Raw genomic sequence first — 15,375 nt, forward strand, 5'->3', positions numbered from 1 at the left:
ACCATCTCCAACTTGGTTTATGTAACTACACTTGATCATTTCAGCTGTTCCTCAGGGGAGAGGCATTCTAGTCTCAGACTCCTTGTGGTCATAGGCTTGCTTATTTTATCAAAGTACTGCCAATGAGCTTGCATGGGAGGTACCGTGTGAACTGGCACTGCTTCTCTCACTTGACTTCCAGGGGTCAGCAAAATACGGCCTGCAGGCTGCTTCCAGCCCATCAGGCCATGCTTATCTGGCCTGCGGGGACCCTAAAAAAGTAGAAAATTTAATATTTATCTGCCACTGGTTCCTGTTACAGATGACAAGAGCCATGAACAGTAGGACCCAGGGGAAGCCCCAGCAGGCTCCTGCAACACCAGGGCCTTCCTGGCCCCGCCCCCCCAGCTGGAAGCCCCGAGGGGCTTCTAGCTTGGGACCATGGGGCTGTTCATGGCAGCAGCAGCATGGGAATTCAGGTAAGAAGGGGGGTAGGGGGAAACAGGGGAGGACCATGGGGATCGCCCCAGTCCTTAGGGCTGAGCCAGCTCCTGCTGAGCCCCACAGTCCAGCCATGTAGCCAGGAGCTGGTAGGCATGCAGGAAAGTGGGGGCAGGGGTCAGAGGGGAGTGGAAGCAAGCAGGAGCGTGGGGCCTGTGCCGGTGTCTTGGGGCCAGTGCCAGCAGGTCCCAGAGCAGGGTGGTAGGAGCTCAGGACACAGGCTGGTTGGCATCTGTGGAGCTGGAATTGGCTGCACCACCAGGGAGGGGAGGTGCTAACCCAGCTTCATGGAGCCCATGCTGGCCAGGACCATGAACTCCTGCCACCCTGCTCTGGGCCCTGCCAGCACTGGCCCTGGGACACCGGCATGGGCCCCATGCTTCTGCCTGGCTGCCACTGGTTCCCACATGCCCATTCACTCCCAGTGCCCCTATCCCAGGCACGTGGTACAGACAGGGAGCAGTGCACAGCCCTGACCTCACACTTGCCTGCAGGGAATGAGCTGGTGCTCAGCATGGGGGGAAAGATGGCCTCCCCTGCTTTGTGGCCAGTGCTTCCTGATTCAGCCACTTGCAGCCTGCACGGGGCTGTCGGGCCTATCTGCCGCATCACCACCACCCCGTGGGGCAGTGGTGGCAATGGAGAGCAGGCACAGGAAGCCCTGTGCGGGCTCTGAGTAGCTGCAGCACAGGGCAGCAGCCACAGGGAAGGGGAATGGCTGCTCTTCCCCCATGCTGAGAACCAGCTTGTTGCCCAGAAGCTGCTGCTTGGTGCAGAGAAAAGCGCCCTCCTCCCTCACTCGTTACTGCTGGGCAGTGTGCCTGGAGCCCATGCTGTGATAAGCTGTTGTGCAGCTGCTTCACCACCACCTCTGTGCTGCCCAGTGCAGCAACAATGGAGCAGCCTCTGTGCTGCTGCGCCTCAGCCTCAATGGGTGAAACCAGAGCTGTCACAGGGCCCAGGCTGGGAGTGGTGGCGGGGAATGATCTGGTGATCAGCAGAGAGGCAGAACAGCCCTGCATGAGTTGCAAGTGGCTGCAGCATGGGATGCAGGCCACAGGGTGGGGAGCTTATCCCCCGCACTGAGCACTAGCTCATTGCAGGCGAGCGTCGGGTCAGGGTTGTGCATGCTGCTCCCCACCTGTACCGTGGGGCTGGGGTTGGGCACTGGGAGTGAATGGATGTGCAGGAGCCAGCAGCAGCCGGGTGGGAGTGCAGAGCCTGTGCCGGTGTCCTGGGGCCAGCACCAGCAGGGCCCCCGGGACGGCGGCGTGAGGACGGGGGGCAGGGTGGCAGGAGAGCGGGGTCCTGTCCGGCAGGGTCTCTATGGAGACAAGCCAGCTGCCACCTCTCCCTGCTGGTGCAGCCCAGTCTGGCTACAGAGACCCCTGCCAGCCCATGCCCCGCACTCCTACCTCCCTGCTCTGGGCCCCACCAGCGCTGGCCCTGGGACATTGGTGCAGGCCCCACACTCTTGCACACTTCCACTCCCCCCTGCCACTTTCCCCACTTTTCTACCTGGCCACTCTGCACTACATAGCTCCCATAGCCACATCCATACCCATACACACACATCCACACATCCCCACAAACCCCCATATGCAATCACTTCTGCATATACACCACAAATGCCCACAAATCAGGACAAAAATACTTTTTATATTATTTAAAATATATTATTATGGGTGTTTGATTTTTAGTATATAATTTTTTTTTTCCCCCCCTAAGATGGCAAACCCTTTTCCCCAAAGGAGTACTTCCAGGGGCAAAGGGACAGCTTGCCAAAACTTGGTAAGCAGTCTTTCGCCCATAATAATTGCCCGCCCCAGTTTAGAGTAAGAAGTCTGGGTTGGCAGTTGCTGCAACTCTTGGTTGATGTCACCTTAACATTTTTTTTTTTTTTTATTTGTGACCCAGTGGTAGCAGCTTGATAACAAAAGAGGAGCTGTTATCAGGGTTTCTGAGGGAAGCAAAAGCTGAAGAGAGGAGAAGGAGGTAAGAACATGAATTCACAAGTTCTGATGACCCAAATGAATGGAGGATGCTCATTTTTACACCAATATTTGAGAGGTGAATTTACCTATCCTCTCAGCAATTCAGCATGATTTTTCCCAAATTAATTTTATCAAGTAGGTAGCCCTGGGCAAATCATGAGGAAGGGAAATAAGCTAAGAGGAAATGTCACCCTTTGATGTTTGTTTCTGGCAGGGGTTCTCCCTCTATCAGCTCCATAACATATGGATCCTCCTCAGTGTGAGATATTTAATAAACATATTTTATTACCCATTATATCTTTGAACTAATCATTAACCTTCATGTTCCAAAACATATTAAACCCAATTAGTTTAATGAACACTTAATCCTTCTTTGAAAGTGGTTGGTACATATTTTAGCATTCAGTTTGATCACCAAAAAATCAATTAATTTCTTATTTTTCAGTGAGTGAAGACAGACTTTTAAGATATTTCATTTAAAATGTAGAGGCTCAAAGCAAGTCAGTATTGAAAACAAAGTCATGCTATCAAACTGGCTTTTCGGGGGTGGCATTCAGTGGTTACAAGGCATGAGAATTGTAGGCATCTGCTTTTTGGGTCAAATAGCTACACTTAAATCTTGATTTGGTCCACAAAAATTTCTAAAATGTCATCTCTTCCATCAGTCCACACAGCTAAACCTCTTGTCCGGGCTTCTGTCATCTCACCTTTTGATTACTATAGCATCCTTTCCCCTGGCCTTAACAAATGCAGTTTTGTTCTTTTTGTTGGTATCTATTTGTATCCCTAATCTGTCACTTTCACCATAGCATTTTACTCTTTCCACCCTTTAATTAGTTCACTCTTTTACAGTATTTTATACATTGTCAGCTGGCCTTTTCTTTAAGGCTTTTTAGGATTTACTCCCAATTAACCTATAATTTCTTCATTATTACCAAGAGGTGGATTCTTGTTTACGAACAGCCTAAAGATGCCACTTGATACTTCCTTCTTGCTAAAACTTCAGAAAAATCACTTTCATGCCTCCTTCCACTTGAAGATCTGCAGAGGCATTTTGCAAACATGTTACACTGTTTTCTTTCTGATCCATAATTAAAACACTTTTTGCTATGATGGCTAGAAAAAGTTTTACAGTAGCTAATCTTTCGTGCTCTGAACCACTGCCTAGCCTGCTTCAGTAGTTTTGTGTCTGAATTTGTAGCCTACTGCAAATCTGTGTCTATCCATTGCCTCTTGCCTTATGCTTGGATTGTAAGCTTTTTAGGATGGGGACCATACTTTTTTTTTACTGTATGTGTACAGCACCCAGCACAATGGGGTCCTGGAAGCTTTAAAAAACACAAATAACTAACCATATAAATTTACATAAAAAGGCAATTGAATGTCTAAATTTGAAACTTATGCTTCCAAAGTATTTTTTCAAAAGTTTTAAATGTATACAAATATATTTACATAGAGATATCAAACAGGACATCTTCAACTCCAAACCTCTCCACCAACCAATTTGCAGTTTCCTAATCTGAGTACTGGTGATGCTAGAGTTCCCAAATGCAACTGCTATTTTTCCATAAACTCATTCTCAGTAAAAGCTGAACTGCAGGAAGAACATGAAAATGGAAAACTTACCCCAGACAGTAAAAATGGCAAAGCCATAAATAACAAATTAGGAAATTTATAATAGAAAGTGGTTAGTCTATGTTACCTAAAGGCATTGCAAATAGCTCTGGCTATAATACCCCTGATCTGGCTGTGAACAAGATGCACCTAATTCTGGCCAACCCGTGAGCTACCAGGTCCTTGTTAAAAATCAGGCTGCTCACTTAGGAGTATTTGGCTAACTGTAGGCATTGCAATTTTAAAGATCTTGGTCCTTCTGTTAACTGTTTAGTGCTTCTAGAATGGGATTTGTATGAATCCCAAATGTTGCATAGGTACTTGAGGAAAAAGATTACTCCCATTTTAATGTATTTAATATAGTTAATCCCGTTCTTTCTTACTTTCAGTGGCTGACCAGCACTTGTGCTTTGGCCTCCTTGATGATGCACCTCTATTCTCATCTAGCATGAGTGACCTCATTCCAATCCTGTCCTACTTTAAGAATCTTCAGCTATCTTCTTAGGATGTCCATCAACTGTTGGCAAGGCCTACCTCGAAGACATGGTGCTATGATTTTATGATTATGGATAATTTTGGTATTTCTCAGTTTCACAACTCTCACCATATTGTCAATATTTCTCTTGATTAACAAGCCATTTTTCCTTTATTGCTTTCCTGTTCTCTAGAACTTTCTTGTTTATATTGTTAAATAAATGTCTTCTTCCTTTGCTTTTTTCCCCAAGGCTTTCACTGCAGCTTCAGCACCTTTTTTTCAAGTTTTCCCAAGTTCTGTTGATATTTTTCTCACTTTCTTTGACTTACAACTTTTCAAATATATTCTTTATCAAGCTGTTATTTCTCCTTAATAAAGGATACCATTAATTTGCATGACTGAGTATCATCATGAGACTTAGAAAACCACAGAATCTTAATTTATGACCCAGAGTGCATGAGCTTTTCAGTCATGATTGCACAGTTTATCTTATGAGACAAGTGTTAACAAAATTCTACTAAACCTAGATGCCTTAGGAAATGCTGGATTTATGACCTTTCTTCTGTAATCCAGATCTTCCTAAAGAACCTCTTTCTAACAGAGTACTGATTTGTTGGAGTTTTTATTTTATTAAATAATCCATTAAATCATGAGGGTTTTTTTTTCCAGAAGCTAATGTAACCTGCATAACAAGGGATCCTGTGTTTCCTTATTGAAAGAAAAATCTTCATTCTGTGTATAAATTCAAAGGTGATTTAGGTCTCAATGGAAAATATGTTTCTTCCATTGACACACAGGAAGCTCTTACGTTCTACATAAAACCCTTATATGTGTTAAGAAACCAAGTAGGGCTGAGCAGTCAGGATCTAATTTCAATCCCTATGCCCATGGTTACAATTTAGAGAAGCTCTGCACATTTCTGAAGGGCCTAGAGAAGAATTTGCCTGGATCAGTCATTGTGTTGGGCTGCCATAGATTTCCATACAGCTATACTAGGGATGTTCAACTAGTGGGTCATGTGCTGTATGTGGCCTGTGAGAGGTTACGTTGTGCTCCCTGGGATTTTATCTGGTCACTGTTCCCCCATTGCTCTAGCTGCAACAGCAGGCAGAGTCAAGGCTTTCCCTCCCTCCTCCACCTTCTGTTTCCTACCCTTGATCTGGGGGATCAGGCAATGTGATACAGTGTAGGGAGCTAAGGGTGTGTCCAGGCTGGGGGGTGGAGGGGGGAGGACAGGGTCATGGCAAGGGGCAGAGATCAAGCCCACATGGGGCAACAGTGAGAGAGGAAGTACCCAGTGCAGCAGCATAGAGGTGGTGCTTGTGAAGATGCATGTAGCAGCAGAAGGAGGGAATCATGCTCACATGGTGCAGCTGGGGAGGAGGTGCCAGTGCAGTAGTGGAATACGTGGACCAATGGAGGAGTAGAGCATCTGTTTAGCCCAGTGGCCTGTGGCTTGCCTGATGTAGCATGTATGACATGTGGACCCAAGGGGATTAGAAGACAGATACCTGTAGTTTATGCCAAAGCCAGGGATAGTCTTTGAAAGTCTCCACATAGAATTGTATCCTAAGCGCAGTTATCTTATTGGGCATTTCCATCTAAACACATGCCTATTCAATTTCTCAGACTCGCTGTGTTCTTGAAGAAACATCTACATATCAGAAGTGGATCTAACCCACTTTTTAAGCCATCTTCTTCAGTAATATTCCTATGGTAAGGAGGTGTCCACTTTAATGATTATAACAGTTTTTTTCATTCAAGCTACTGGGCGCAAGTAATTCTTCCTGGCTCTCTAACTCCTAGACTGTACTTGGCAGTCTTTGTTAGCTAGAATAACAACAAAGGGTCTCCTGATGACCTGACACTGACTAAACACTCATGGAAGGAACTGCTGACTAGGATGCACGCTACTTCTTGTCTTGTGTGAAAAATGGCCTGATACTTATGACTGACATTTTTGTATTATTTCATAACAGAGAAAATCAATAAATCTCATTCCCAGAATAATTCTTCCAGCATGTGTCCTGCCTTGCTTCTCTTTTTCTCTTTGTGTAATGTCTCACAATTTCTGTCTTTTGCCAGTGCTGTAGACATTTCAAATTTTACATCCAATTCAGAAAAATGTAAATGCCTTTAAAATAGAAGGGAAGATCCACAAAGTGTGTATGTAGGCTGATGACAAATTAACTTTCAAATAAACCATAATAATAAAGATTCAGATTAAGTAAGCATCTGAAAAGTGCCTATACACATGCAGCAAGGTTGGTCCAATGTGCTATAATTACAGTACATTGGAGAAGACTCAATTAAATCGAGCCTGCTGAAGCACGATAATTACTATGCTCCAGCAGACTCCAGTGTCATGTGTATCAGCATCCCCATGCTGAAAAATGGTGGTGGGGACACTTTTACTAAAGCTCATTCGACAAGCTTTAGTTAAAGTGCCGCCACCACCATTTTTCAATGTGGGGATGGCGATACACATGAGGCTCTGGGTGCTTTAATTAGAGTGACTCTTGGAGCTGATCTATTTAAAGTGCTCCCTCCACTCCCAGAGCACATGTATAAATGCCCAAAATGTTTCATCTTACCTTTGTAACTACACTAAGTAAGGGTGGTGTCACACATTCAACTCGCTGCTTATTAAGTTCACTTAAAAACACAAGCAGAGGTGCATTTAAGTATTTTAATACAAGGTAAGTGGCCTTGTGGTATTCCAAAATTGTTCCCTTTCAGGTGAAGGTAATCTTCTAACACATACTAACTTTAATAGATCACTACATTCCAATGATTTGCAACTGTTGCTGGTAAAGATGGGATAAGGCCCTGAGTGTTAAGTTGAACGTGTGTGTGAGTGGGATACTCAATCTTATCCCCATCTCTCCTTTAGACTTGCCTGCCATAACTTGGATGAAAGAGAAAAGAAAGGACATTATGGTTTTTTCATGGTTCTGGGACAGAATAATGTCACCCTGATGTCAATTGCTCACAGCATACGTTTATTTCTAACTTAACACTGGTGAAATGACAACGTCTTCGTCAATTACTTTATTGGCTAAGTTAATCAAAGTTACAAGCAGGAAATGCTCAGCCCTGATGCTTAATAAGGGTTCTTCACCGCTAATTATCTCATTAGCGGCAAAACGGTCTCTGTGCTCCCCATTTTCCATGAGTGCACGACCCCAAGAGCAGCCTCTAACTGCTCTCTCTAACAATTTGTTATATTGTCCTGAGTTTTCCTCAATCCTAATAGTCCTCAGACCTGGGGATGGCCCCAATTACCCCCATTCCTCCACTAGGGGGCACGATCCTTTTTTTTAGAAGTCCTGGCGGATCCGCTGCTTTTCCCCTCACTCACCAGCACAGCAGAGTTACCGGTAAGCAAAACACTTTTGCTACTGCCATGCTGTATCTCTCAGGGATCTACCACCCAACAGGATTCCTGGCAGGGTGATCCTCCTCACCACCAACTTGCCACATACCTCAGGGCTTCACTCTTCCTGGCATTTGTCCCAGATCATCAGTAAGTCTTTCTTCTTTCTCCGTGGAACTTCATTGCTCCTCACGTCTTCTTCTGGTGCCTGAAGGCAATCAGGCTGCCTCCTGCTGCCTGTTTTATGCTTCCCTCAGCAGGCTAATCACCCTCATTATGTTCCAGGTGTGTAACTCCCCCCCCACCTGGCCGGGTTCACCGTTGGGTCAGCTTGACCCGATCTTCTAAGTAACAGGGCTCTTGTCTGAGACCCTGTTACAGACCTCCCCCCTAAATTCAATAATCCCCCGTTAGGATAGGTATTCATAAGAGTAACACTCAACGTAACCAAAACTACAAAAACAAGAAGAAGAGAAAAAAATAAACAGACAAGAAAAGAAAAGATTCCTTCAGAAGCCGGTGTCTTTGTGCAACTTCCTGCAGGTAAGTCTTGGTGCAGTTTAATTTGTCGTCTGGGCAGGAGAGGAAGTCAACATTCTCACTTCGTCTCCTTGCACGATGTCTTACTGTAAAATAAAATGGTTGTAAGGCCAAGGTCCATTAATTAGCATGGCATTATCCAGCCTAGCCGTCCTTAACCAGCATAGCGGGGCATGATCAGTGATCAATACAAATTCCCTCCCCAGGAGATAATAATGGAATAATTCTATTCCCCATCGAATAGTTAAACACTCTCGCTCAATTGTAGAGTAGTGAGTCTCCATGGGACTGAGTTGCTTACTGGCAAAACCTATGGGTCTTTTCTTATCCGCCTCTTTTTGGAAGAGGATCACCCCTAGGGCTATTCATGACATGCCTGTCTATAGATGGAACTTCTTCTGAAAATCTGGGGTATATAGTAATGAATGTTGACACAAGGCTTCTTTAATTTGTTCAAAGGTGCAAAGTGCTTCTGTGTTCCACTGTATCGGGTTCTGATGACCCTTGGTTAAGTCTGTTAAAGGAGCTGCCTTTTCTGAGAACCCAGGGATAAATCTTCAATAATAATTAGTGAATCCCAGGAACGAGCATAGTTGTTTAAGTGTTTTCGGCAAAGGATGTTGTTGTATGGCTATCATTTTATCTGCCACCGGTTTTATGATACCTTGACCAACTAGAAAGCCTAGCTATTGAGTCTCCCTTTTCCTGAGTGTGCACTTCCTGGGATTGGCCGTGAGTCCAGCTTGTTTCAGTTCCATCAGTATTTGACTCAGGTGTTGACAATGTCTCCCCCAATCTTGTGAGAAAATGATAATATCATCAATATAGGCTGCTGCATACCCCTGATGTGATGTTAATATCCCGTCCATTAATCACTGGAATGAAGCAGCTGCCCCAATGGAGCCCAAATGGCATCCATTTAAACTGGAATAAGCCCCATGGAGTGCCAAAGGCTGTTTTTTCTTTATCTGCAGCTGCCATAGGGATCTGCCAATAGCCCTTGGTCAGATCTAGGGTGGATATGTATTGGGCTTGACCAACTTTCTCCAACATATCATTGACTTGTGGCAGTGGAAAGGCATCGAAAGTTGCAATTTTGTTTATCTTGTGGTAGTCAATACATAAGCATATAGAACTATCCATTTTTGGCACTACCACCATGGGCTTTTCCCGTTTTGGGCTTCTCCACGGGCTTCGGGATTCTTCAGTAAATTTCTAATTTCTTCATCTGATAGATCTCTTGTTTTACTGCCAGCCAGAGATGACGGGGTAACCTCCTCCAGTAATCGTGTATCACCCGCCCCGGTGATGTCAAGATCTGGTGATTGATACCCTTTGCTATGCCAGGTGCCTCTCAGAACACCTCCTGGAATTCTAGAATCAGGGCCTTCAGATCTTCTCATTGCTTGATGTCTAATTGGTTATCAATTTCTGGCTCTCTGTGCAACCCTGTGGGGCTCTGAGGTATCTCTATTTCCCCATCATCTATTTCATTCACCTCTCTCATCAGCCATCCGTATTGCTGGCGCCAATTCAGGAGTAGGTTGACATGGTATATCTACCTTCTCCGAGTGGGTGTGGTCTGGAGTACTTCATTATTGACTGGACCTGTTTGTCTTGTGACCTGAAAGGGTCCTTGCCATCAAGCCAAGATCTTGTGGGAGTTATCCGGTAATAATACTGACACCCAGTCTCCAAATTGGAGTTCCCTCTCAGTGGTCTGAGTGTCATAATGCTGTTTTTGTTTTTCCTGGCATTGGCTCAAGTTTTGTTGGGCTATCTCCTGGGCCCTTCACAATTGTTCCCAAAAATCAATCACTACTTGTGGTAAAGTCGGATCATCATCCCCTCCTTTCCATCTGTCTCATATAAGGTCAAGAAGCCCCCACGGGCTATGACCATAAATTAATTCAAATGGGGCATACCCCATGGAGGCTTGTGGGGCTTCCCTTATTGAGAAAAGCAGTGGAGGTATCAGGACATCCCACGCCTGAGGATCTCCCTGAATGCAGGCCCGAATCATCCCTTTCAAGGTGCGATTAAATCGCTCCACGAGGCCATCAGTTTGGGGGTGGTAGGTGGAGGTATGCAGTTGTTTAATCTTTAAAACTCAGCAGACCCCTTTTAAGATTTTGGACATAAAATTCTTTCCTTGTTCCATAGGGATTTCACAGGGAATGCCCACCCATGCGATCCACTTCAGGAGAGCCCTGACTATGGCCATAGCCATTACTGATCTCAGTGGTATTGCTTGAGGGAAGCAGGTAGCATAATCAATAATTACTAAAATAAATTGATACCCTGTTCTGCTTCAGGGAAACGGTCCTGCCACATCCAGGGCAATCTGATCAAAGGGGTGTCCTGCCAGCGGCATTGATATCAGGGGTAGCTTTCCTGGATTCACACCCCCCCCCCCCATCTTCTGGGCATTCTGCACAGAATTTCTCTACCATTTTAGACAAGCCGGGCCAGAAGACACAACATTTCAGATGTGCCTCCGTCTAATCCCGTCCTAGATGCCCTCCCATGGGAAGCGTATGGGTGACTTATTGCAGGGTCTCCCAATACTTATGGGGGACAAATATTTGACTTCTCTCCTCCCCATCTTCTCAGTTCTCTACCCGATAGGGGATACCTCTCCTTACCTCATATCCTTACCTCGGACTTTGTCTGGCTTTCGGAGATCCACTACCTTTGCTTCATCTCTTGCCAGTTGAGACTGCCAGATATTCTGAAACAGGGGTTCTTGTCTTTGCTCATCCCAAATATATCCCTTGCCTATGAGTTGTTCCACATCTAGGTTATCTTGCTCCCCTTCTATTGGATCCCCAAAGCAGACCATTCCAGAGACTCAGTCCCACTCTCCCCCTTTCTTGGTAATGACTTGAGCAATGACTTCCTCAAGATAAGACCAATCTACTCCCAGCAGCATGAGGCAGGGCAAGATTTCAGCTACACCCGCCACAATCTTGTCGATGCAACCGAGTATGGCAAGCTGGACTCTTGCATTCGTAGGTATATGAAGCTCCATGGATACAGACTATACTCACTGGACTCTCCAGACTCCCTAGATGAGAGGGAAAAAGGCCTGCCCAAACCACTGACTGTGAGCAACCAGTATCAACTACTGCTGGTATGATGGTATCTCCAATTTTTACCTTGACTACCGGTTTATTTTGATGGCCTGGGCCCCTATGTTTTCCAAAACCGCAATCCATTTTCTCATCATGTGTAGTATCAGTTGGGGTTTCAGTCTGGTTTCTCCATGGACAAAATCGGGGGATGTGTCCTTTTTCCACGCATCTATAGCACGCCACTTCTTTGGAGTCCCAGGTCTGCAGTTCTCTTCGTGATTTTGAATATTCTCACCCTGCCTCGACTGGGTGTTCCTTGCAGAGTTCCCAGTGCCAGACATCCTGGTCAGTCTCTCTTGGGAGCTTCTCCTTCCCCTTCTGCCGCAGCATAGTCTTCAACGAGTCGTAGGGCCTCTTCCACAGCCTTAGGCTGATGGTGTCATACCCATCTCTGGGAGCTGCTGTTTAGATCTGTCAGAAATTGTTCTAGAACTATCAGATCGATTACTTTTTGGAGGGTCCGAGTCTCAGGTTGTAGCCATCATTCAGCGAGGTCTCTTAGCATCTGGGCTAGTAGACGTGGCCAGGCCCCTTCAGGAAGGACCCTTACAAGCCTAAAACTTTGCCAGTATGTTTCAGATTAAATTTCTGATCAGTAGAGTATCGTGGCCTTTACCTTTCGGTAATCCCTGGCTTTCACCCTGATAAGGGCTCTATATGCAGCTTGTGCTGGACCTATAAGAAGAGGTCCTATCTGTGCTGCCCAGCTTCCTGGGTCCCATTTCGCAGCTATTGCCGTTCTTTCAAATGCCTCTATATAGGCTTCCACATCATCGTCTGGAGACATGAGAGGTAACCTAGCTCCATCACATTCTCTCCCAAGAGCTGTCTGTTGTACCTCAATTGTCTTACATCAGTCTTGCAGGTGGGAGAAGACTTGAATCCATGCTTCTGCTTCTTGGGTACATACTCGCACCGTCTTCTCTAACTAAGCTTGTTGTCCTTGTAAAATTCACAAGGTAATATTGTGTGCCTGCTGCCAGTCAGTTGGCACTTGAATATCCATGGATTCCATGCTGCCAATATTGGTTGAAGTTTATCCCCGGGACAGTGGACAGCCTTCCTGGCCAATGCACCACTTTGTGAGCAGGATAGTCAATCTTATCCCCATCTCTCCTTTAGACTCGCTTGCCATGACTTGGATGAAAGAGAAAAGAAAGGACGTTATGGATTTTTCATGGTTCTGGGACAGAATAATGTCACCCTAATGTCAATTGCTCACAGCATACGTTTATTTCTAACTTAACAGTGGGGAAATGACAACGTCTTTGCCAATTATTTTACTGACTAAGTTAATCAAAGTTACAGGCAGGAAATGCTCAGCCCTGATGCGTAATAAAGGTTCTTCACCGCTAATGACCTCATTAGCAGCAAAACGCTCTCTGTGCTCCTCTTTCTCCACGAGTGCACGACCCCAAGAGCAGCCTCTAACTGCTCTCTCTCACAATTTGTTATATTGTCCTGAGTTTTTCTCAATCCTAATGGTCCTCAGACCTGGGGATGACCCCAGTTACCCCTGTTCCTTCACTAAGGGGCATGATCATTTCTTCTTAGAAGTCCTACTGGATCCACTGCCTGGTGGCTGCACTTTTGCCCGCACTCACCAACACAGAGGAGTTACCGGTAAGCAAAACTCTTTTGCTACTGCCCTGCTGTATCTCTCAGGGGTCCACTGCCCAACAGGATTCCTGGCAGGATGATCCTCCTCACCACCACTTTCTGCATACCTCAGGGCTTCACTCCTTCTGGCGTCCATCCCAGATCATTGGTAAGTCTTTCTTCTTTCTCTGTAGAACCTCATCGCTCCTCATATCTTCTTCTGGTGCCCGAAGGCAATCAGGCTATCTTCCACCACCTGTTTTATGCCTCCCTCAGCAGGCTAATCACCCTCGTCATGTTCCAGGTGTGTAACTCCCCCAACCTAGCTGGGTTCACCGTTGGGTCAGCTTGACCCAACGTTCTAAGTAACAGGGTTCTTTTCTGAGACCCTGTTACACTATGGTACCACTCTTAGCTGATGTGCTTAGTAACTATTAGCAGAATCCACAAAACTTAGAATCATTTCAGTAACTGAATAGTAGATGCCAAAAGGACATTTATATATAAACTAGCCAATTGCCTGTCAGGAATGATGGCGGCGGGGGGAGGGGAATCATGCTGGAATGGAGCCCCATGCCCCACCCCTGTCTGGGCCCACTTCCCCTTTACCTCTTGCTGCTTGGGGTCTGGGCCCACTCCCCCCCTGCCCACCACAGAGGCATGAGTAGGGGACGAGTAGCCCTGGGCCCAATGCGGGGGAGGACTGGGCCCAAGGGTAGGAAGAAACTGGCTTGCCACAGTGGGGGGAGCATCAGGCCTGGGCTGACCCAGCGGCAGCAGGGGAATGGGAGGAGTGGGCTTGTAGCTGATGCGGGGGAGGAGGAGGGGTGGTGGAGGAGTGGGCCCAGGCCTGAGAGGGGAGGTGGCCTGAGCCCAAGTCAGGGTAGAAGCCAGCCCACCTCAGTGTTAGGGGGTAGCAGCAGGCCTGGTCTGATGCGGCAACAGCCCAATGTGGCAGTGGCAGTAGTCTTTTCCCCCCCTCAGGCCCAGGGCCACTCCTTCCCCACCCCACCTGTTTCCCCCCTGTCGGCTTTGAGCTCGCTCCTCCCATTCCCCCATCACCTCCAGGTTGGCCTGGGCCCACTAGTCCCCACTCTGTAGGGGGCTGGCTTCTACTGCGATTTGGGCTCAGTCCTCCTCCCCCCACCCCACGTGGGGCCCGGGTCCACTCCTCCTCTCCCACTGCCACCCTGGTGCACCTATTTCCCCAACCCACGTTGGGCCCACTCGTCCCTCCACCGCTGCTGCATCATCCTGTGGTGGGTCCTGCAGGCAGTGATGATGGAAGGGGGGAGAGGCAGGCTGAGGTCAAAGCCATGGCCTGTCCCCTGCTATGCCACCATTGCTGTCACCTGCAAGGAGTAAGGATGGGGGCAAGGCCAGCTCTGGTGGCCTTGCTCCCTCATGCTGCATCCTTGCCACCTGCAGGGAGCAGGGCAGGAGAGGTGAGGCTAGCACTGCTGGCCTCACCTTCCATATTCCATCTGCTCTGTTGCCCCCGCCTCCTCCATCCCTTGTGTCCCTACCATCATGGTGGCACTCCAGCACAATTCCAGCTCCTGTTGAAACACTTGTTCACACTCTGATTGGTTGTTTGTCAGCCAATCAGAGCATGAATAAAGCATAATGGCCAGACAGCCAGACAGAGACAGATTTAGGATTTTAAAATATTAGAATATATTCTGAATATAATGACATAATTAGCTCAGATTATATGATTTACATGATAGCAGCCCATGGAGTAGGTCTAAGAAAATGAAATATAAGATAGCTTAGTAGTTAGTAACTGCATTTCTCAAGGAAGCCAGTGGTTTGCATGTTTTATGCTCTGACAAACATCAACTAGATAACCACATGGGACATGTCCACACAAGCCTGGATTTTTGTTTCCCCAGGGACAAGGAGAACTTGCTCTCTGGAGCACAACATATTATCCCAGGTGGTGTAAGCGAAGCTAGGGCCAGCACTGCACTAGTCCCAGCAGCCTTAGTTGGGGTCCTGGAGGCCTCAGGGAGCTGCAGCCATGGCAATCCTGCTGCTCAGAACCTGGCCAGCAGCTGGAACATGGCTCTAACTGGCTATGCTTTGGTTTTGGGTGCCACATGTGCTGCCCTCACATGCACTGCCCCCCCCCCTTTTTCTGTGTGTTTTTTTAGACCCCAG

The 15,375-nt window shown here is 46.8% G+C and overlaps 1 long non-coding RNA gene across 1 annotated transcript; it reads left to right on the forward strand.

The window, feature by feature from the left end:
- Positions 1-420: 420 nt before the first annotated feature.
- Positions 421-5,004, forward strand: LOC102387059. Its single transcript, XR_322860.1, has 3 exons — positions 421-458; positions 2,398-2,475; positions 4,478-5,004. It is a non-coding gene; the product is annotated as an uncharacterized LOC102387059 (long non-coding RNA).
- Positions 5,005-15,375: the final 10,371 nt, after the last annotated feature.

This window comes from Alligator sinensis, unplaced genomic scaffold, assembly GCF_000455745.1.
Source record: "Alligator sinensis unplaced genomic scaffold, ASM45574v1 scaffold560_1, whole genome shotgun sequence".
NCBI lineage: Eukaryota > Metazoa > Chordata > Crocodylia > Alligatoridae > Alligator > Alligator sinensis.